General features: G+C 38.4%; 1 protein-coding gene and 1 pseudogene across 1 annotated transcript in view; one reads left to right on the top strand and one right to left on the bottom strand.

Annotated features, from left to right (window-relative positions):
• Window positions 1-23,992, bottom strand: part of LOC126945603 (zinc transporter ZIP1-like) — a 328,799-nt gene that overhangs the window by 22,079 nt on the left and 282,728 nt on the right. The gene's annotated exons all lie outside the window — the stretch shown is intronic.
• On the top strand, window positions 20,540-22,061 carry LOC126945645 (myb/SANT-like DNA-binding domain-containing protein 2; annotated as a pseudogene).

The raw sequence follows: 23,992 nt of genomic DNA, 5'->3' as shown, positions 1-23,992 counted from the left end.
AAACAAAATGTGGTATATGTCCACACAATTGAATATTTGGTCATAAAAAATGAAATACTGAAACATGCTCCAGCATCAATGAACCTTAGAAACATCATGCTAAATTAAAGAAACCAGACACAAAAGGCCACATATAGTATATCATTTATATTAAATATCCAGAACAGGCAAAATTGAGATAGAAGGCAAATCAATAGTCATCAGGGGATAGGGGGAGTGTGGAATTGGGAGGCACAGGGTTTCTCTTAGTGATGATGTAAATGTTTTGTAATTAGATATTGGTTATGTTTGTACAGCATTATGAATATGCCAAAAATCAGTGAACTGTACAATTTAAAATTGTTGAAATAGTGAATTTTATATTATGTGAATTTTAGCTCAAAAAAGTAAAATTAACATAACTTACCACAATTGATGAAATACTACAAATATTCCAGTAAAAATGTAATAATCTCTTTATTCTATTTTCATGCTCCCCCATTAGCCTGGGAACCAATGTACACAGCCTGATGTGAGTCCATTCACACTTTTTTACTCTGCCCACTCAAATATAAGAATGTATGAGCATACATGTGCACACACATACATTTTTTATTATTTTATTTGCTTTAACACTAGTGGAATCATACCATATGCTTTATATTACAGCTTACGGACATCCTTCAGGCCAATAAACAGGGCTCCATCTCATTCTTTTTTGACAGCTGTATAAGAGTCCATAATTGTGTACTAGTGAGGGTTCTCCAGAGATACAGAACCAATAGGATGTATATATAGAGAGATAAAGAGATTTATTTTAAGGAATTGCCTCATGTTATTATGTAATCTGACAAGTCTCAAGATTTCCAGTCATCAAGCTGGAGACCCAGGAGAGCTAATAGTGTAGTTCCAGTTTGAATGTGAAGGCCCGAGAATCAGGAGGGCTGATGGTGTAGTTCCTAGTCTGAATGATGAGGGAAGGCTCAAGACCCAGGAAGAGTCAATGTTTAAGTTTAAGTCTAAAGGCATTTGCATTTAAAGCTTTAAATCATGGTTATTTTGGCATCGTGAAATTATGTTTAATTTTTATTTGAATTTGCATCTTCTTGGTTGCATTTACAGTGTCTTTTATCATGCTTTTTCCTTTTTGTTTTTGTTTCATAATGCTTTCAAATATTCCTGATTTTTTTCATTATGGCTTCAAAATTCCTTTCTTCTTTAGGATGATAATTCTCACCCTCACTATAGAGATTATGCAAATATTCTTCCAGTTTTCATATTTGTATTTTTAAAATTTAAATTCTGAATTCATCTGGCATTAATTTTTATATGTGGCATAAGATAAGGATCTAGCCTTTTTCCTCCAGATGGAAAGTCAGCTATGCAAACACTTCTGCTAAAATAAGCCCTCCATTTTCCACTAAGTTAGAATAAAACCATTGATGAACATAAAGTCTTCACATTCATTTGGGTCCATTTCTGTACTTTTTATTGTATTTCACTAATCTGTTTATTTTTGGGTCAATACTATTTTGAGTATATAATTTTATAGATATTTGGCAAGGCAAGTTCCTCTTGCCACTCTTTTTATTTTTGATGATGTGCTTGACCAATCTTTGGCTATTATTCATGCATATAACTTGTAAAACCATTTCTTTTTTTGAGATGGAGTTTTGCTCTTGTTGCCCAGACTGGAGTGCAGTGGTGCGATCTCTTCTCACTGCAACATTCTCCTCCCGAGTTCAAGTGATTCTCCTGCCTTAGCCTCCCGAGTAGCTGAGATTGCAGGCATCCACCATCACGCCTGGCTAATTTTCTGTGCTTTAGTAGAGATGGGGTTTCACCATGTTGGCCAGGCTGGTCTCGAACTCCTGACCTCAGGGGATCCACCTGCCTCGGCCTCCCAAAGTGCTGGGATTACAAGCATGAGCCACCACGCCCGGCCTGTAAAACAATTTTTTTATGCAACTCACATAACAGAAATGTTAATTAGAACTTCAATAATGTTCTTCATTAATTAGAGGATTATTTACATTTTTATATAAAATGAAATTCAGGTGTGGTGGCATGTGCCTGTAATCCTAGCTACTCAGGAGGCTGAGGTGAAAGGATCACTTGAGCCCAGGAGTTTGAGTCCAGCCTGGGAAATAAAAAGAGACCCCATTGCTAAAACATATAATTAAAAGAAAGATTACAAAAAAAAAAGATACTCCTATCACTCCTGTCACTCAGGAATTACGAAAGATTCAGGGGCTCCGTGTCAGGAACTGGAGACAAAGGCCAAAATATATATATTTTTTATTACATATCCTGGAAAATCAAGAAGTAAATTTAGATATATAATTACAATGGTCAAGTAAGTATAATTTCTTTCACCTTGTTTTCATTCATTCATTCAACAAAAATCTATTAATTAGAACTGTCTGTAAGATTACATATAATAGAAAGCTTTCAGACACATATTATTTTTATTATATTTTAAATTCTAGGGTACATGTGCACAACGTGCAGGTTTGTTACATATGTATACATGTGCCATGTTGGTGTGCTGCACCCATTAACTCGTCATTTACATTAGGTATATCTCCTAATGCTATCCCTCCCCTCTCCCCCGACCCCATGACAGGCCCCGGTGTGTGGTGTTCCCCTTCCTGTGTCCAAGTGTTCTCATTGTTCAATTCCCACCTATGAGTGAGAACATGCGGTGTTTGGTTTTTTGTCCTTGTGATAGTTTGCTCAGAATGATGGTTTTCAGCTGCATCCATGTCCCTGCAAAGGACATGAACTCATCCTTTTTTATGGCTGCATAGTATTCCATGGTATATATGTGCCACATTTTCTTAATCAAGTCTATCATTGATGGACATTTGGGTTTGTTCCATGTCTTTGCTATTGTGAATAGTGCCGCAATAAACATACGTGTGCATGTGCCTTTATAGCGGCATGATTTATAATCCTTTGGGTGAATACCCAGTAATGGGATGGCTGGATCAAATGCCATGTCTGGTTCTAAATCCTTGAGGAATCGCCACACTGTCTTCCACAGTGGTTGAACTAGTTTACAGTCCCATCAACAGTGTAAAAGTGTTCCTATTTCCCCACATCCTCTCCAGCACCTGTTGTTTCCTGACTTTTTAATGATCGCCATTCTAAGTGGTGTGAGATGGTATCTCATTGTGGTTTTGATTTGCATTTCTCTGATGGCCAGTGATGATGAACATTTTTTCATGTGTCTGTTGGCTGCATAAATGTCTTCTTTTGAGAAGTGTCTGTTCATATCCTTTGCCCACTTTTTGATGGGGTTGTTTGATTTTTTCTTGTAAATTTGTTTAAGTTCTTTGTAGATCCTGGATATTAGCCCTTTGTTAGATGGGTAGATTGTAAAAATTTTCTCCTACTCTGTAGGTTGCCTGTTCACTCTGATGGTAGTTTCTTTTGCCGTGCAGAAGCTCTTAATTATTAAATACCATTTTCTGTGTGCCTCACAGAAAATTGAAGTTAGGAAAAAAAATGTTTAATATATTGTGTAAACACAGTAATTTATAAAATAAATCAGATTTACTGGTGTTCAAAACCTCAGTTTGGTAAGTTTTCTCGTGAATTATTTTCCAAAATGTTTATAAGAAATTCTTAGGAGCCCTAAGTCTCCTTTATATTATTTGCAAAATATAAATGTTCAAATTTGTGTACAAAGCTGTTCTCTGTAACATGGTTTGACTAGTGAAATTGTTAAAACAATCTAAATGTCATTAAAAATATATTATTACATATCCAGACTTTGTAATTTTTTTGTAGGCATTAAAAGAATAATGTATAGCTATATATTATGACATGGAACACTTCCAGTATATACTAGTTAAGTTAAAAAAAAGCACATGGCAGAGAAAATATGCACAGTATATTCCTATGATGTAAAATTTTTGCAGACACATGTGTATATAATACATACAATTTATATATGCATATAAAAAGGCCTAGAAATATGTATAATAAATGTTAACAGTAGTTACCATTGGGAGTGGGAGATGGGGGAAATGGGATGTAAGGGAATTTCACTTTCATTTTTACATGTTTGCATTGCTTTAATTTTTTTCAATGCACTTGTTAAAATAAAAAGCAACTTTAAAGTAAATAAAAAAGTGAATACAGTGTGTCTTCACTTTAAATGTTGTTTTACATTCTGTAAAATAATTTTTAAAGGTGTCTAATACAGTTTCTATAGCTTTCTAGTTAGATGTATTATTAGGCAATTTCCGTATTAAATGGTTATTGCCAATGTAGATAAGAGGAATTGATTATTATATATTTATAAGTATATACAGGGTTTTACCAATTATTTAAAATTAATTTTAGCAGTCTGAAAGTCTCTTGGGATGTCTAGATATAGAGACTAGGCAACTCTATGTAGTTGTTGTTTTGGTAGTTTCACTATTTTAATCACAGATTTTGTAATTTTTAAGTGTTTTACCATAGTTTTTATGGTAAAATATTTTTACCATACAACTGTTAAAATCAGAAACAAGAACTATTTCATAGAAAAGCTAGTCTTAAAGTTGATTTTAACTAAAAATAATATTTTTTTTCAGAAAAAATAAATTGAACATGAGTTGAACTTCAAAATCAATAGGAACCATCATGATTAATATGACTTATTGATTATGCTTACATCATTTAGAGTCAGTTTTTCAGATTTTCAGTAATTGTGTCTTTGGTCAAATAAAAAGGAAATAAAAGGGGAAAAAAGAGAAACAATGATCACACAAACTATTTGATGCAATCTGGATCGTATGAAGTAGATACAGCCTCACCTGTAGAAGAACATTCTAAGTTTCAGACTCTTCAGTCTGCTCCCTCATTATTAGCAGCATCCATTTATTCATATGACAGTAGATATAGAGTTAGAAGTCCAAATTACTACTATCAAATAGAACAAATAGAAGTTCATTTGAGGAGTGCAAAAGAAATTTAGATGTATTCTATCTCTTAGGCTGAACAGTTGATATAAACAAGTCAATTTCCATACTCCCATCATTTAAAATCATAGATTATATGGCCGGGCGCGGTGGCTCATGCCTGTAATCCCAGCACTTTGGGAGGCCGAGGCAGGGGGATCACAAGGTCAGGAGATCGAGACCACGGTGAAACCCCATCTCTACTAAAAATACAAAAAATTAGCCAGGCGCGGTGGCGGGTGCCTGTAGTCCCAGCTACTTGGGAGGCTGAGGCAGGAGAATGGCAGGAACCTGGGAGGTGGAGCTTGCAGTGAGCCGAGATCACGCCACTGCACTCTAGCCAGGGGGACAGAGCAAGACTCCGTCTCAAAAAAATAAAAAAAATAAAAAAATAAAAATAAAATAAAATCATAGGTTATGATTATCATTATCATCATCATCATCATCATCATCATCATCATCATCTATGTTTCTAGCAGTTAAGAGGAATTGCCACAACATAATTAAAGAAGGAAAGAAGTATTCAGTTTTCTTTGTTTGTTTTTTGAGACAGTTTCCCGCTCTGACATCCAGGCTGAAGTGCAGTGGCTCAATCATAGCTCACTGCAGCCTCCAACTCCCGGGCTTAAGTGATCTTCCCTCCACAGCTCTCAGAGTAGCTAGGACTAAAGGTTGGCACCACCATGCCTGGCTATTTTCTTTTAATTGATTTTATTTTATTTTTTCATAGAGACGAGGTCTTGCTATGTTGTTCAGGTTGGTCTTCAACTCCTACACTCAAGCTAACCTTCCACGTCGGCCTCCCAAAGTTCTGGGATTACAGGTGTGAACTATCACCCCCAGCCAGTATTCAGTTTCCATTCGAGAATATTATGGAGAAAAACCCCTTTGTAGCTCTGTGTTTGGTGGATTTTCTTTTAATATGTAGAACTAAATAATTCTGGGTAAACCGACCATATAAGTCTGAAAAAGGCTATCCATTAAAAGAATAAGAATATCTCACTTATAAGCTAATGCTGACCACATTTTCATGAGTTGAAAAACATCTGAAACAACAATTCTTAATACACACAATGATAGCTCCTTCACGTGTTTCCTACCCTATATCCGGAAGATAGTCACAAACAATACTTTTTAAAATGCCTTCTACAACAATGAATTTGTACTTCAAAAGTTACATAACTCATCCTGGCCAACATAGTGAAACACCGTCTCTACTAAAAATACAAAAATAAGCTGGGCATGGTGGTGCGTGCCTGTAGTCTCAGCTACTCAGGAGGCTGAGGCAGGAGAATTGCTTGAACCCGGGAGGTGGAGGTTGCAGTGAGCCGAGATCACGCCACTGTACTCCAGCCTGGCGACAGAGCAAGACTCTGTCTCAAAAAACAAACAAACAAACAAACAAAAAACAAAAGTTACATAACTCAAAGAGTAGGTCTATTGCAGCCTTATTTTATTCTGTCATGCTTGATTGTGACAAGCCCCTCAAGAATGCATCCACATGCTAATAGCCACAAAATATTCATTAATCATTTGTGTCTACCTGCAAGGAAAATAATATCAAAACCATTGGCAACAATAGATAACAGGCACCACAGGCTAGCCAGGACCCAGATCCTGCTTGGGTCTTGGTCCTGCTTGTCCATGGAAATTGCTAGATACATGAGTCCTTATGAAATATACCATGATAGTTTCTAAGGATCATCATGACAATAGTCTACACCTTAGGCAGACAAAGTATTAATGATGGGACAATTATCTTTCTCAGCTATTACATAGTTTTTGCCAGCTGCACATTCTGGTCTCTGCTGCCATCAGATACATGGCTTCTCTGAACTGAAACTGAAATTGTCTTTACTCCCAAAGCACCCTGAACTAATCTCAGTATACCATTCCTAGTAATTCCAAACATACTTGAGACCCTTCAAAACAGCCGCAATTAATTTTAAGAACACTAGATCTTAAAATTTTAATATCTTATAACAATTAAAGATATGGTAATTGCCTAGAAAGTTAAGTGTAACCTAGCAGAAAAATCTCTAAGCAAGCCCACTATAACTTTACATACAAATAATTGAAAAATGAGTTAGAGATGTCCAAGAAGAGATCAAGGCAGGATTTTACAGGGTGGCACAATCTTGGTGGAATCCTATAGATTGGACACTGTTACTCATATTTGCAGATCTGGCAAATTAATTTGTCAGTCTGCTTTGTGCTAATTAAGGTATCAGAGACAAACTACATCTAACCAAACTTATAAGAGACAGATGTATAAACTGCATTCAAATAAATGTATTGCTAAAGAGTTTCTCATAAACTAAAGTGACTACACAATTTATTGTCCAAACTGACACGGTTAAGATTGAAAATGGGGAACTATTAATAATTAAGCTGGAACAAGAGTTACAAACTATGACTGTCCAGGACAAATCAGGACATATGGTCGCTCCACCCATGATGCAAATACTCATCTCCATGGTCCAGTGCATCTCCCATCTACTGTGTATTGAGGTCTCCAAGAATTCAAAATAGTAATTTAAATTTACATGGTCAGCATAAACTTAGACAAAGGAGATAGACAGTTCTGGCAATCGATACATCTATCTAGTAGGGTAGGCAGGCACAGTGCATCAGAATCTATTTGTTGATGTGCATCAGAATCTACTTGTTGACTGTAACATAAGGATGCCACTCAGGCCCAGTGTGTCATCCTCTTCGGACAGAATTTTTACTCCTCCTTTCTAGGTCCAGCTTTCCTCTATTTATTCAGATTGGATACAATTCAATTGATCAGATTTCAAAAATTTAGGTTACAAAAACCATTTCAGTCTTGTCTCCCTGAAGAGGTATCCTCATCACTTGAACTCAGGAATTTTCCACATCTTGTCACCTACATCCACATCAACCATATCTTAATTTATAGCTACAGATGTTTATTTTTGTCTGTTAAGTGTTAAAAATAAAATAACCTTTTGAAAATGAAACAAGGGAGAAGAAAATCTGAAGTTTTTATACTTCATCTTTATGTACTGATAACAATCTTGCTCTGCACTGATTTATACAAGATAATATTAAAGCTATGTGTAATTTATAGCTAAAATAAAACATATTATTAAAGGAGATCAAAGGGTTTGTGTGACAATTCAGAATAGAGCAATTACCACTGAATTTATTTCAAGCTTGGTTAATGATAAGTAAAGAAGATGTATAACAACTGGTTAAACAACTAAACCTACAATTGGAGGAAGTAAAGCTTTGGCATCAGTGAGATGTAGATGAGAATGACGAGCTTAATCAGAACTTAGTTTTGATACCAACAGCAAGCAACCTGCAAGCATGTGCTTATACAAGGTGTCTTCAATATATCCATGAAAAATGCTTATTATAAAAAAAACTATGCACAGATCTCAAAAATTTTTTGCACCAAAATAGCTTATACCAATTTCTTATAACATGTCAGAACAGAATCTAGTTGGAGGCACTAAGAATAGACATCAGTTTGAAAAAAAGCCCGTACCAGAGAAGCATGAATTCTGATAAAATTGAAGCAAAAACAAACATCAAATGTATGGTGAAGCTTGGGTAGAGGAATAGTGAAATCATTGATGCTTTACAAAAAGTTTATGGGGATAATGCCCCAAAGAAATAAGTTTCTAAATGGATAATTCATTTTAACAAAGGACGAGATGATGTGGGAGATGAAGCCTGCAGCAGCAAACCATCCACAACAATTTTTGAGGAAAAAAATTAATCTTGTGCATGCTTGATATGGTTTGGCTGTGTCCTCACACAAATCTCTCATCTTGAATTGTAATTCCCACAACTGAATCTTGCAGGCAGGTATTTCCTGTGCTGTTCTCGTGATAGTGAATAAGTCTCATGAGATGTAATGGTTTTCAAAACGAGAGTTTCCCTGCAAAAGCTCTTTTTGCCTGCTGCCATCCATGTAAGATATGACTTACTCCTCCTTGCCTTCCGCCATGATTGTGAGGCCTCCCTAGCCATGTGGAAACGTAAGTCCAATAAACCTCCTTCTTTTGTAAATTGCCCAGTCTCAGGTATGTCTTTATCAGTAGCATGAAAACAGATTAATACAGTGAATTGGTACCAGTAGAGTGGGGTGCTGCTGGAAAGATATCCAAAAATGTGGAAGTGACTTTGGAACTGGGTAACAGGCAGAGGTTGGAACAGTTTGGAGGGTTCAGAAGAAGACAGGAAAATGTGGGAAAGTTCGGAACTCCCTAGAGACTTGTTGAATGGCTTTGACCAAAATGCTGATAATGATATGGACAATGAAATCCAGGCTGAGGTGTTCTCAGGTAGAGATGAGGAACTTGTTGGGAACTGGAGCATAACTCTTGTTATGTTTTAGCGAAGAGATTGGTGGCATTTTGCCCCTGCCCTAGAGATTCATGGAACTTTGGACTTGAGATAAATGATTTAGGGTATCCAGCAGAAGAAACGTCTAAGCAGCAAAGCATTCAAGAGGTGACTTGGGTGCTGTTAAAGGCATTTGGTTTTAAAAGGGAAACAAAGCATAAAAGTTTGGAAAATTTGCAGCTTGACAACGCGATAAAAAAGAAAATCTCATTTTCCGAGGAGAAATTCAATCTGGGTGCAGAAATTTGCATGAGTAATGAGGAATCGAATGTTAATCGTTAAGACAATGGGGAAAATCTCTCCAAGGTATGTCAGAGGCATTTGTAGCAGCACCTCCCATCAGAAACCCAGAGGCCTAGGAGGAAAAATGGTTTCATGGGCCAGGCCCAGGGTCCCCATGCTGTGTGCAGGTTAGGGACTTGGAGCCCTGAGTCCCAGCTGCTCCAGCTGTGGCTGAAAGGGGCCAACATAGAACTCAGGCTGTGGCTTCAGAGGGTGCAAGCCCCAAGCCTCGGCAGCTTCCACATGGTGTTGAGCCTGTGAATGCACAGAAGTCAGGAACTGGGGTTTGGGAACCTCCACCTAGATTTCAGAGGATGTATGGAAATGCCTGGACGTCAAGGCAGAAGTTTGCTGCAGGGGCAGGGCCCTTGTGGAGAACCTCTGCTAGGGCAGTGTGGAAGGGGAATGTGGGGTTGGAGCCCTTACACAGAGTCCCTACTGGGATACTGCCTAGTGGAGCTATGAGAAGAGCTCCTCCAGACCCCAGAATGGTAGATCCACCGATAGCTTGCACTGTGTGCCTGGAAAAGCCACGGACACTTAACACCAGCCATTAAAGCAGTCAGGAGGGAGGCTATACCCTGCACACCCACAGGGGCGGAGCTGCCCAAGACCATAGGAACCCACCCCTTGCATGAGCGTGACCTGTAAGTGAGACATGAAGTCAAAGGAGATCAACTTGGAGCATTAAGATTTGACTGCCTTGCTGGATTTCAAACTTGCATGGAGCCTGTAGCCCCTTTGTTTTGGCCAATTTCTCCCATTTGGAACAGCTGTATTTACCCAATGCCTGTGCCTCCATTGTATCTAGGAAGTAACTAACTTGCTTTTGATTTTACAGGCTCATAAGCAGAGGGACTTGCCTCATCTCAGACGAAACTTTGGAATGTGAACTTTTGAATTAATGCTGAAATGAGTTAAGACTTTGGGGGACTGTTGGGAAGGCATGATTGTTTTTGAAATGTGAGGACATGAGTTTTGGGAGGGGCCAGGGGCAGAATGATGTGGTTTGGCTGTGTCCCCACCCAAATCTCATCTTGAATTGTAACTCCCACAATTTCCACATGTCGTGAGAGAAACCCAGTGGGAGATAATTGAATCAGGTGGGCCAGTCTTTTCTGTACTGTTCTCATGATAGTGAGTAAGTCTCACGAGATGTGATGGTTTTAAAAATGAGAGTTTCCCTGCTCAAGCTCTCTCTCTTTGCCTGCTGCCATCCATGTAAGACATGACTTCCTCCTCCTTGCCTTCCACCATGATTATGAGGTCTCCCCAGCCACATGAAACTGTAAGTCCATTAAACCTCTTTCTTTTGTAAATTGCCCAGTCTTGGGTATGTCTTTATCAGCCACGTGAAAACGGACTAATACAGTACCTTAATTGAAGATGACTGATGATTAACTGCACAATAGTCAACATAATAAACATCTCAACTGGTTCAGCTTACACAATTCTAACTGGAAAATTAACATTAATCAAACTTTCCACTCGATGGGTGCCAAAACTGTTGTGCCCAGATCAGCTGCAGGCAAGAGCAGAGCTTTCAATAGAAAATTTCAATAAGTGGGATCAAGATCTTGGAACATTTCTTCCAAGAATTGTAACAGGAGATGAAACATGGCTTTACTAATATGATTCTGAAGACAAAGCACAATCAAAGCAATGACTACCAAGAGGTACAAGTGGGCCAATCAAAGCAAAAGCAGAATGGTCAAGAGCAAAGGCCATGGAGACAGATTTTAGTGATGCTCAAAACATTTTGCTTGTTACTTTTTGGAGGGCCAAAGAATGATAACATCTGCTCATTATGAGAGTGTTTTGAGAAAAGCTATCCAAACCTTTAGCAGAAAAATGCCCAGAAGGTTTCACTAGAGAGTTGTTCTCCACCGTGACAATGCTCGTGCTCATTCCTCTCATCAAACAAAGGTAATTTTGTGAGAGTTTCAATAAATCATTAGGCACCTTACAGTCCTAATTTGACTCCTTCTGACTTCTTTTTGTTTCTTAATCTTAAAAAATCTTTAAAGGGACAGATGTAGTGGCTCATGCCTGTCATTCCAGCACTTTGAGAGGCCAAGGTGGGAGGATAGCTTAAGACCTGGAGTTCAAGATGAGCCTGGGCAACATAGTGAAACCCTGTCTTTATGAAAACGAAATGTAAAAATAGCTGGTATGGTGGAATGCACCTATGGTCCCAGCTACTTGGGAGGCTGAGGGGGGAGAATTGCTTGAGCCCATGAGGTCAAAGTTGCAGTGAGCCATGATCGCAATACTGCACTCCAGCCTGGGTGACAGAGCGAGATCCTGTCTCTAAAAACAAACAAAGACAACTTTAAAGGTTGCCCATTTTTTTTTTTTCCATTAATAATGTAAAAAAAACCCACAAAAAACAAAAAACTGCACTGACATGGTTAAATTCCCAGGACCCTCAGTTCTTTAGGAATGCACTAAATGGCTGGTATCATTGCTTGCAACTGTCTTGAACTTGATGGAGCTTATGTTGAAAAATAAGGTTTATATTTTTTATTTTTATCTTTTAATTCATTTTTTCACAAACTTTTTGCTGTTCCCTCATAAGTGCATAAACAAAGTAGCAAAGGCCAAATCAAATGCAATTTAGAAAATAGCACTTGTAAGCCATTCTGGGAAAGCATCAAAATAATGAAAGAGCAAATTTTGCCTATGAAATATTGAGAATATGAAGAATACAATGGAATTTGCTGATACAGTAGAATATTTTGAAAATGCATTCCGAGGAAAGAATATGGCGTGTTTCTTGGTCAGACACTAAAGCTTGCATAGAAAGTAAAGCGACTCCTTTCAGTAATCAGAGTTTGAACATACACTGACTATCTGTGCTTTATCCAAGTAAATCATCTCATAAAGCCAGTTTCGGAAGGCAATGCTTCTATTTCATTAGATTTTTACTCTAAAATGAATAAAAAATGAGTGTTGTGACCATAAAGACTAAAAGAGAAATAAAATCAGATTATATAAGAGCAACAATAAAAATTCTAGAACAGGGCAGGAGTAAATTTAAATTGTTAAATGATAGAATTAAACACAGACAATGAGAATTAAGAAATGAAATTGACAAAAAGGCTTTGGAAGAACCCAAATATTTATACTTCCACTCTACCACCAACACTGAGAGGCAGTAATACAAAAGCCCTCACCCATACCTATTGTCTTAGCCCATTTGGGCTACTATAACAAAATGCCTTCAACTTAGTAATTTACAAGCAACAGGAATTTATTGCTCATAGTCTGCAGGCTGCGCAGTAAGCTTAAGGCACCAGCAGATTCAGTGTCTGGTGAGGGCTCATTCTCTGCTTCAAAAATGGTACCTTCTTGCTGCATCTTCACATGGAGGAAGGAGCAAACATGCTCCCTCAAGACTCTTTTGTAAAGGCCCTAATCCTACTTATAAGGGCAGACGGAGCCTTCATGACCTAATCATCTCCCATAGGCCCCAACTCTTAACACTATTACATTGAAGAGTAGGTTTCAACATACAAATTTGGTGGGAACACAAACATTCAGATCATAGCACCTGCCTTTCTTGATCTCCCTGTGACCCTTTTCTTTGTTCTATAACCTTTTCATTCAGGAGTAGGTTCAGTGCTTTTCCTTCTTCCCTTCCATGAGTAAAACTCATGTCCCAGCCTTCACACAATAGGAGAGGCATTTTTTCAAACTCATGGAAGAAATACAATGGTCTGAGCCTGTTTTAGTCAAAATAGAATTGAGTTATGAAGTAGTAATGAGCAACCCTCAAATCTTGAGGGATTAACACATGAAGTTTATTTCTTGAACACACAAAGTTTGTTGTAGATCAGGTGACCTAGCAGTGCAACTGTCTTCCATGAGATGACTCAGCACTGCAGTCTGCTTCATTATTGCAGTTCTGCCATTTTAATGCACCACTCTTGTCTCACCACTGAAAGGAAATAGTGAATTGAAGAATTTCACTGCCAGTCCAGAAGAGACGCCTGTTACTTCTTCTTACAGTTCCTTAGTCAGTAGTAGATTCATGGCCTCACTAGCTTCAAGGAGCTCAGTAGGGTTTTGGTGAACACTAGAAATGTCTATGAAGACCTTTCGGTGCTTGGTCTTTCATAGGCTAAAAGAATTTATAAAAAATTCTCTCTCTCCCAAAAATGTGATTATTTTAGGAATGTTATTATTCCCCTGTGGATGCAAATAAAACTTTGACCCTTGATGCTGAGAAATGGCAGAATTCTCCTAATGGATGTGTCTCCCCTTCCTCTGAAGCACTGAAACCCAGTGCTCCAATAGGCAAGAAATCCCTAGAGCCTAGTTGTAGAATGTGCAAATACATAGAAATGTTTAAAAATATGATCCCATTTTACAATGATATTAAAATATAACATTAGACTTTGGTAATACCTGAGAAATAATGCTCATTTTATGTGCAGATAAAAGGGCAAAATTGGCTGAATTTAGTTTAAAGAAAAAAAAACTCACTATCTTTGAAAGCATTTAACTTCCTCATTGCAGAGTAGGAGAAACCCTAATACACAGATAACATATAAGCAAACGAAATCCTCTTCCATCTCCTGTTGCAAAAAGCACTCAACAAGTAACTATGAATTAGAAATCTAAATAAACAGCTGGTATCTAAGTATAGCCTCCTGAATATGGAGCTTTTTGGTTGACTGTATCTAAATATGTGATGGATTTTAAGGAAGTCAATGTGGTTATTTCCTTCTGTCAAATGCATTATTTAGATACAATCAGGCAGTAAAATTCTAAAAATAGGTTAGAAGGCTTAATACAAGGAGCAATGTTTAACCTGTTTGATGAAGGCTCAGGGAAGCACGTTGAATGCTGTTGAAGCGAAAAAGCAGTTTGTACATAATGAACCTCAGTAAGAAACAACATTCACAGATTTACCTGTGAAACCACACACCTCACCCTCCCAAGTATTTATCTTACCAAATTTAATTGAACTGAAGCAGATAAAACTGTTCAAGCATGGGAACCAGTAATTGTTTGTAATTCATAAAAAGGATTATTCACATGCAACACTTCCAGAGAAACTACCTGTCTCTAAAGAAAATACCTACAGTTATAACAAAATGTTCTACAAATATGCACTTTTTAATAGTCTACTTACCTACAGGAATAACGCAAGCATCACTGCCCTTGCGGGAAGTGGTGGTAAGAATTCTTGCCCATGCCCATCAGTACAGTACACAATTTTAGAAGTTACACTCCAGCTCTAAACTCACACTTAAAATACAAGATTTTGCTTCTAAGGCTTCATTTACATGCCAAGCAATTAAGTCAGTTAGGGTCATTACACTCTAATAAAGTTAGAAGAAGATCTATTTCTAGGTCTTCCATGCTGACAAATTTCCCAAAGGTATCCTTGGGAAACTATCTTTGTTGATATTGTGATTTATAATAAGAAATATATTTTATTTTTGGTCCCTGGCACAGAGCTCCTAAACAATCAATAGTAAACTTCTAAAAACATAGGGGTGCTAGGTTTATCTTTTTTTCCTAATATTTGCTATTTGACCCCAGTTGCTGACACAGAGCTCCTAATCCCTTGGAATTTCCTGAGTGATAAGAATATCTTTTGCCATAAAGAGGTGACTCTTGGTGAGTTCCTGTATGGTTCCTGGACCCCAGAGATACCAAACCTTGATTAGAAACTTGGAACTTTCAGGCCCATCCCGTATCCTCTGGAAAGAGGAGAAGAGCTGGAAGTTGAGTTAATAGTCGATCATGCCTACATGATGAAGCCTCCATAAAAATCTCAGATCTATGACTTTCAGAGAACTTGTGGGTTGGAGAACACATCCATGTGCCAGAAAGGTAATATACTCCAATTCCATGGGGAAAGAAGTTCCTATGCTTGGAGCCCTTCTGAGCCTCACCCTATGTACCTCTTTATCTAGCTGTTCATCTATAGTCTTTATAATACCATTTATAACAAACGGGTAAATGTAAGTGAAGTGTTTCCTTAAGTTTTGTGAATCACTTGAGTAAATTATCAAGCCTAAGAAGAAGGTCATGGGAAGCTCTCATATGCAGTCAAATCAGACAGAAATTTTGGGTAACCTGGGAACCTACTACTTGCAATTGGTATCTGAGAAGTATTGTGAGAATATAGGATAGGAAAAAGCAAACAGTTTTTTTCTTTAAACTTCCTTCCACCATGCATATCAACACAAGGCTAATAAGGTAAACTGTGTATACATATTAATCCATTCATAAATTCATGTAGTAAATTTTAACTGGACATATACTAAGTACCAGGTATTATTTATGGACACATGCTGGACTCAAGACTTATGGCCCAGAAGACATTTATGCAGCCAACAAACATAAGAAAAAAAAAAAAACTCAACATCACTGATCATCACAGAAATGCAAATTAAAACCACAATGAGATACCATCTCATGCCAGTCAGAATGGCAAATATCAAAAAGTCAGGAAACAATAGATGCCGGTGAAGCTGTGGAGAAATAGGAACACTTTTACACTGTTGGTGGAAATGTAAATTAGTTCAACCATTGTGGAAGACAGTATGGCGATTCCTCAAGGATTTAGAACCAGAAATACCATTTGACCAGCAATCCCCTTACTGGGTATATATTCAAAGGAATATAATCATTTACTATAAAGACACATGCACATGTATGTTTACTGCAGCACAATTTACAATAGCAAAGACATGGAACCAACCCAGATGCCCACCAATGATAGACCGGATAAAGAAAATGTGGTACATATATACCACGGAATGCTATGCAGCCATAAAAAGGAATGAGATCACGTCCTTTGCAGGGACATGGATGAAGCTGGAAACTATCATCCTCAGCAAACTAACACAGGAACAGAAAAACAAACACAGCGTGTTCTCACTCATAAGTGAGAGTTGAACAATGAGAACACATGGACACAGAGAGGGGAATATCACACACCAGGGCCTGTTGGGGAGTTGGGGGTGAGGGGAGGGAACTTAGAGGATGGGTCAGTAGGTGCAGCAAACCACCATGGCGCATGTATACCTATGTAACAAACCTGCATGTTCTGCACATGCATCCTGTTTTTGTTTTTTTTTTTCTTTGGAAGAAATAAAGAAGAAAAAAAGACTAATGGCATGACCAGTGCTGGCCACAATACAACAATGTGTGCCTTATAAAGTAAGCAAATGAGAGTAAATGAGTTATTGCTCAATACCAGTTAATTACTTAGTTGGAAGACTTCTCTGGAACAATAAGAATAGAAATGCTATAAAAATAAACAAAATTATTTTTGCCATTCAGAGAAAGGGACAGTGGGATATTTTGTGTGGCTGACATGAAGCCATCTGGGAGCATTTATTCATACAGAGAAACTAATGATATCACTGAAACGCTACGCCAAGAAATTTCTTCAAAATGTACAATGAGGCTTTAAGTAAATAAGCCATGAATATACCACATTTAAAAATAATAGAAAATGCCACAAATTTGAAATGCTTTGGGAGACACTGAATTCAGAAGGAGGCTTTAGGAGAATTCACAATGGCAGCGAACACTGACGCATTCACTACACATCTGCAGGGACTTCATTCTTCAAGACAGAAAAATATGCTTCCCACCAGTTGTGACTCTATTATTTCACCATTACCTCTAGAATTTATGAGTGCAGGATCATTGCCCAGAACCAACACACAGTTGGCATCTTTCCAAACCTGCAAACAATTCTCAGGCCACTGAGGGGACCTTAAGTCTGAGAGCCTGGAAATTACTTGTAATTAGTTTCCTTTTGTCATCAGTGGGCAAGAGATGATAAAAGGTAACATTCATACCTGTCAGGAACCATCCGCCAGGGAGCACGCTTTCTTGGAGTCAGCACTCAGAAAGGCAATCCTTCTGTGGAGTTAGAAACTATAATTTGGTTGGAAGAAGGAGATGCATTTGTCTCAAGGTCAGCCTGAATGCTTTACAGATTCATGTATTAATTTGGTTCACAAATACACAGCTTCATTTCCCCCCATCATCATCCAGAAGTGACCTTCGCCAAACTCTGGGTGTGGATTGAGTTTTTCATCACTACTTTTCTACAAGATTCATCTCTCAGTGGATGCTTATTTTCTGACTGGGGAATTTAAGCTTTCCGCTCGGCGATATTACACAGAAATGGGTCTTGTGGCTGTACTGCAGCCTGCTCTTTTAGTTTGGCTATAAACAAATATTCCCTAAAAATCAGGACAAAAGGACGAAAGTAGTAAGTCAAAGATCTAGTTGTCCCAGGACTACTGAAAAAGAATCATCTCAGATATGTTCACCATATAGAACCCGTGAAATGACTACTGTTTTCCGATCTAATTCATGTTCATATTCTGGTTATTTTAAATACCCGTATCCAATTAACCTTGCTTACTAGATTAAAAATGTATCTTATGAGCTGTTCAAACATTGTCTTTCTTCTTCTCTCCAAATTCAGGAAACTTAGTAAACTGGGCTGGCAGGACCTTAATAAATCTGATGGCCACTGGAGCTTTAACAAACAACCAGGCTTTGATGACCTCAAGTGGTGGGGTGGGGGCGGGGGGAAGGGCTTTAACTGGCTTCCCATTGCCATCACAAAGATCTGTCATTTACAAGCAGTTCTAAGCATGCTTAGAAAGTGAGGAGATGTAACTGGTCTGTAGCTAATCAAAGGTTTTGTTTCAAAATCACATAATTCAGTTAATGTTGCGAGGTAAGGTGAGAAAATGAAAAATATCACTCTCTCCCATTTCATCATTCTAAGCCACAGCAAAATATGAACATGTCTGCTTCTCTGTTTGCCTCATCTTAAATAATTTCTACAAACCCTTTTCCTCACTGTTTTTCTTGACCACTTCTGAAACGTGGTGTTCAGCACATCTGGAAAAAGATATCTATTTTCCAATTTTATATTCCATTGTATAAACATACTTGTTTGATATTCTGTTCATTTTTATAAGATTTTGATGATATTCAGACTAACTTCCTAACATGTCTTTATGATTTCCGGTGACTGAGATGAATACTAGTATAGCCAAGAAATTTCAGGGTAAGAGCTGCAACTTTAGCGAAAGCCAAAGGCTAAATTTTACATGTCCTCGTTAATGTTAAGCTGACGGAGGTAGTACAGACCCTGCTCTTTCTAGTGAATAGAAAATTTCAAGCCTCTTCTGTGAATTTTTAAGTAATCTAATCTGCTTGAGGTTTATTCTTTCTTTATAATCATGTTGCCAGCTCAGTCTGGGATTTGGGACCTAAATAATGATCTTTGAGAAAATTATAAGGTGAACCTCCTGGGTAAAGACAGAAAAATGCCAAGGATTTGATTACTAATTGTACCAATAACACAAAGGTCAGATATGCCCAGAGATGTAATGAATGTTCAGACACGTTCTCATTTCTTTCCCCAAATCTAATAATATGGCTAGAGCACTGATTTCCTAATATGGGTGGTATGGTTGTTGCTGTGCATGCTCTGATCACATCTGGACTCTGAGGAAGAAAGTGTGGGACAGGGGGTTGGAAATTAAATGTCAGGCCCTTCATTTTCTGTGACTGGAGCCAGTAACTTTGTGCCACCATAAGAATCTCACTTAGCCTAGTGTATTAGTCCATTTTCACGCTGCTAATAAAGACATACCTGAGTAATTTATAAAGACAGAGAGGTTTAATGGACTCACAGTTCTACGTGTCTGGGGAGGCCTCACAATCATTGCAGCAGGTGAAAGGCACCTCTTACATGGCAGCAGGCAGAGAGAACGCCAACCAAACGAAAGGGGTTTCCTCTTATAAAGCTATCAGCTCTCGTGAGACTTACCCACTACCACGAGAACTGTATGGGGGAAACCGCCCCCATGATTCAATTCTCTCCCACCGGGTCCCTCCCGTAACACCTGAGAATTGTGGAAGCTGGAATTAAAGATGAGATTTGGCTGAGGACACAGCCAAACCATATCACCTGGGCTTCTTTTTCCTCCTTTCCTCCATCACTGTGTCTCAGAGCAACATATTTTCCTACTGGAGCGTTTTTCACTGATACAATGGATATAATTTGGGAGCCTTTGATGGAAAGACTTGAAAGAGTCATTAACTTCATTTGCTTCATTTGTTTTCCAAGTCAAAGAATCCCAAAGAGAACTGCTGTGAAAAATAAGAGTATCTTAATTGACTGCCTTGAAGCTATGCATTTAAACATCATAGTCAGAAAGGCTGGGCTATTTCTTCAGGATGGACTGTTTCAAAAATTTAACTATTATCTAAAGTTGGAGTTCTTCCACTTTATGTGAAGGTTTACCCTTTTATATCCTCCAATTCCCTTCCTTTGAGTATTGTTCCTCCCTTTGCTCTTTAGTATCCTACTCTGTCCAGGAAAGGGAAGACTTCAAGCGTTTTTTTCGGTGAGTATTTTTAAGTAATGTTATCTGCTTGAGATTTACTATTTCTTACAAATTTTTAGCTTACTAAATAGTGATTCAAGAAACGTCCACCTGAATAAGTAGTATTTTACCATTTGCCTAACTGACTCACGACATCTTTTTCATTGGGTTCAAACACAGGCTACACCATTTACTAGCTGCGTGACCTCCAGCAAGTTACTTAACTTAGTTTGCTTAGTTATATAATAAAGATAAAAAGAATAATACCTACCTCATAGTATTGTTGTAAGGATTATATTAGCTTAATTTAAAAGTACTTAAAATGGTGACTGGCATATAGTAAAAATGTCAATATGTGTCATTGTTATTACTCTTACTAATAGGATTATTATAATTTGTAAATTTTCAAGTTAAAAATAGGCTTTCCGGTCTCCTTCTCCCCTGGTGGCGGTGGTGGCGGGGCCGCGGCGGCTGATCGCAGTGTGGGGCAACGAGCGGCTGGTGGAGGTGCTGTACCAGCAGCTGGAGGGAGCCGGTACGGTGTTCGGCAGCAAGGCCCCCGGGCCAGCCATGTATGAGCGCATGTCCCGGGCCCTGGCCAAGCTGGGCTACGAGCAGACCCCGTCCCAGTGCCAGGAACGCATCAAGCTGGTTGGATACCCAGAACTGAATACTGTGCTCCAGCTGTGGCCTCACCGGTGCTGAATAGAGAGCAAGAACCACCTTCATAGCTTACATGAGCTGGAGTCAGATGGCAGCACTATGGAGGACTATTCACAGGAGGACTGGGGAAACCACAGTCAGGATCTCCATGGCTATCCAACAGATCAGGAATTGGATGAAATACCTGTCACAAAGAGAACATTAAAAATAAAACAAGAGTCTTCTGAGGAAGCACAGAGGAGAGACATCATGCAGAATATTGTACAGATTTTGGAATCGGTACAGTTGAAATGGGAACTTTTTCAGAGCTGGACAGACTTTTCAAGGCTCCATCTTTCTAATAAACTGGCCATTTTTGGAATTGGTTATAACACCCATTGGAAAGAGGATATCCGTTACCATTATGCTGAGATCAGCTCCCAGGTGCCCCTTGGCAAGTGACTTCGGGAGTACTTCAACTCTGAGAAGTCTGAAGGACGGATCATTATGACCCGAGTGCAGAAAATGAACTGGAAAAATATTTACTACACATTTTTTTTTTTTTTTTTTTTTTTGAGACGGAGTCTCGCTCTGCCGCCCAGGCTGGAGTGCAGTGGCCAGATCTCGGCTCACTGCAAGCTCTGCCTCCCGGGTTCACGCCATTCTCCTGCCTCAGCCTCCTGAGTAGCTGGGACTACAGGCGCCCGCCACCTCGCCCGGCTAGTTTTTTTTTTTTTTTTTGTATTTTTTTAGTAGAGACGGGGTTTCACCGTGTCAGCCAGGATGGTCTCGATCTCCTGACCTCGTGATCCGCCCATCTCGGCCTCCCAAAGTGCTGGGATTACAGGCTTGAGCCACCGCGCCCGGCCTACTACACATTTTTAGAGATCACTATTAGCGAAGCTAGGTGCTTGGAGCTGCACATGGAAATTGACTGGATACCCATTGCCCATTCCAAACCAACTGGTGGGAATGTTGTTCAATATTTATTGCCTGGGGGTATTCCTAAAAGCCCAGGCCTTTATGCCATTGGCTATGAAGAATGTATTGAGAGGCCCCTCTCACCACACATGGAGCAACCTTCCCTGGACCCAGGAAAAGAGGGCCGGGTTGACCTGAGAACTCTTTCAGCACAAGCCTCATTATAGGTGGAAATAGAACCCACCCGAATTATCTATTGCTACCTCTGGATTTTTGAGGTCAGGACTCTGCAGCAGTGCTTATTTTTACATTTCCAAGTGAATGCCAAAACCTTCAGCAAAGATTTGGTTGGTATTAATGGGTTTTTGTCTCAGAACTGTATTGTGGATCCCGGAGTTTCCCCAAATCCATCTACATCAAATTTGTAGAAGTAGAGAGGGATTTTCTTTCCGCAGGCTCTTTAGTTGAGTGCCTGGAAAAAGCCATTGGATACCCCTTAAAATTTAACAACTGAATGTCATCCTTCATAAGGATTTGGGCTCTTAGCTCCTTCTTCTCTGCTCACTTCCCATTACCGGTACCACCCCTCATCCAGATGCCACCATCAGACTCTTCATGGAAACCCTTTCTTCGATTGGGCCAGCATGACTTCTAAGGAATCATAGTAGACTTGGGCCAGAAAAAACAGACCTTACCTGAAAATGCTCATTTTGAGCAAGCAAGATATATAGCGAACTTGCCTGGTGGGTCAGCTATTTCTTTTTTAAAAACAGAAAAACAATTTTTAAATGGATTTTAGAGCCCTAATACAAACAAATGTAGGTACATTCCATATTGGACAAAACTTACACTTTGAGTTTCATATGAAATTGAAAAATTGTATTTTTTTCACAATGTTTCATTTTTACACATCTCTGTGTCTCTATATAAGTAATATTTACAACCCTGAATAAATAAGCAATAGATTAAAAAAATAGGTTTTCAGTGTACTAGCTTTTTTGCATTAACATAAACTGTGAATGTAGGCTGCCTACTTATGAAAAATAAAATATGCAGTAACATTTTAATTTGTGTTTCACTTTCTTTATAAAATTAAGAAAATGCAAGAGCAGTTTCCCAAAGTCACATCTTAAGAAATGGGACTTGAGACACTGGTATTTACAAGAAAAGCATGATGACAGATTAGTCAGAAAAATTACATATAAAAGGTTTAGTGTAATTATCAAATGCTAAGGATTGCATAAGATAAAATAGAAAACTGTATAGGTTATTAACGTAGAGTTAGAGTGTGTGTGTGTGTGTGTGTGTGTGTGTGTGTGTGTGTGTGTTGGATAAGTGTTGCTTAAGCATAGATAGGACAATAACTATTGTCAAGTATTTTTATACTTGAACTTTTCCCACAACAATCCTGTGAGATCCTTGGTTATAGATAAAGAATCTAAGGACTAAATAAGCTAAGGTTGTAAACACATGTCTTCAGAATGTAGTATTCCTTATGTCGGACTGAAGTGTAGCGCTCTTTTGACTCTACAATAATTGTACCTGTATTAGACAAATGGAATAAACAAGAACAAGATGTACATAGTCCCTGGCTTCTCAATACTTCTAATTTAACACACACAAAATTTGAAAAAGTAATTAGAAATGTTTAAAAAAATTAAAAGGAGAACTTCTAGGTAGCTGAAGACAATGGTGGTCACCAAGCTACCACTCTCCCACCGTATCTTCCTAAAACAATATCAAATAACAAGATGGCAAATGTAAATTTACACAGAAAAAGCCCTCTGCATAACTTGAAGACATAGAATGTGAAAACTTCCAAGTAACAATAGGTTAAAAAAATAAAAATTACCAAATTCCAGTACAATGTTCCATGCTACCACCTTAATCCCCACCCTCCAGCCACAAGGCAAAAGAGAAAAACTGTAGGGAAGACAGAAAAGGAAGATAAGGAAGGAGCCAACTGATCCAAAATTATCCTCAGAAAGATTGATTCTACCTTAAATCTGAATATTCTAAAAAAGCATCTGACTAGATCAGAACATGGATCACAGGGAAGGGATTTCAAAGTACCTATGGTTTAAAGGGGCAATCTTTGAAACACATAGCTTCTGAAAGAGAAAAAAAGTCAATAAAGAAGGTAAGAAACTCCACTTGGTAATTAGGTGGTGAAAGGAAAAAGAAACTAAAGGGAAAAATGTAGCATCCTACAGAACAAAAGAGAATCATAAAACCAGAGGACACACAGCTCTGCCACCCCACCTAAACAAACAAACAAATCTGTTTACAATGTATGAACTTTGTTATGTAAAGAGAAAGGGCATCACTAAACTAGGAATCTTGTGAAACATCCCAATGCAATAAAAATGAACAAAATGCAAATTAGCAAATTCATATAGAACTGTTCTTAAGAATCAGAAGACAAACTTTCACACAAATGAGAAA

This window comes from Macaca thibetana, chromosome X (genome assembly GCF_024542745.1).
Source record: "Macaca thibetana thibetana isolate TM-01 chromosome X, ASM2454274v1, whole genome shotgun sequence".
NCBI lineage: Eukaryota > Metazoa > Chordata > Mammalia > Primates > Cercopithecidae > Macaca > Macaca thibetana.
Note: the sequence above shows the minus strand (reverse complement) of the source record. Positions and strands in the feature narration are given on the sequence as shown.